The sequence below is a fragment of the Corapipo altera genome, unplaced genomic scaffold, assembly GCF_003945725.1.
Source record: "Corapipo altera isolate COAL_440 unplaced genomic scaffold, ASM394572v1 1, whole genome shotgun sequence".
Taxonomy (NCBI): Eukaryota; Metazoa; Chordata; class Aves; order Passeriformes; family Pipridae; genus Corapipo; species Corapipo altera.
The window spans coordinates 32,043,849-32,044,439 of record NW_020884873.1 but is presented as its reverse complement, the minus strand read 5'-3'; the positions used below and the strand labels follow the sequence as shown (position 1 = coordinate 32,044,439).

The following is a 591-nucleotide window of genomic DNA, read 5'->3' as shown; positions in this document are numbered from 1 at the left end:
CTTCCCAGGAGAGCGCGTCCCCCCGGGGTAGGTCTGCACAGGCTCCCGGCACCCGCGAGGGCGCAGGGGCGAGGAGAGGACCGGGGAGCCCTGCTCCGCCCGGACTCCGCTCACCCTACGCCCCGCTTCGGCCCGGCACCCCCGGCCTGTGCGCCACCCTCTCCCCTCACGAAACGGGACCCGGGCCGGGCGCGTCCCCGGCCGGCAGCGCCTCAGCGGTGCCGCGGAGCGCGGCGGGACCCACGGCCTGTGGGCCCGGCCCCCAGCGCAGGGCCGCGTCTCCCGCGGGAGGCGGAGGGAGCGCAGCCGAGGGAGCTGCTCCTTCCTCCTTCCTCCTCCCTCTCCTCCCCGTCCCCCTCAGCCTCTCCGGAGGGCCGGGCCGTTCCGGGCAGTGCGGCGGCGCTGCCCCCGCCCCTCGGCGCTGGCGGCCGGGCCGAGCGGCGGCGGGGTCACGGCGGCGGCCGGGTCAGAGGGTAAAGGTTGCTCCCCCAGCATCCTCCGTGCTGGATACTCAGCCATCTTGGATCCGCGGGACAAGAAAATTCATGCGGTGAGTCCGGCCCCGGCCGCCCCTCCCCGGCCCCGCCGCCG

General features: G+C 77.5%; 1 protein-coding gene across 3 annotated transcripts in view; it reads left to right on the top strand.

The window, feature by feature from the left end:
* The first annotated feature begins 448 nt into the window (after positions 1 to 448).
* The window catches only part of CNOT2 (CCR4-NOT transcription complex subunit 2), an 81,808-nt gene continuing 81,665 nt past the window's right edge, over positions 449 to 591 (top strand). For 2 of the 3 annotated variants that reach the window (XM_027658728.1, XM_027658682.1), the window contains exon 1: positions 453 to 550. The gene's annotated coding sequence lies outside the window, so the exon portion shown is untranslated. Of the gene's footprint in view, positions 551 to 591 lie in introns of all 3 variants that reach the window. The other variant, XM_027658739.1, reaches the window with a different exon arrangement.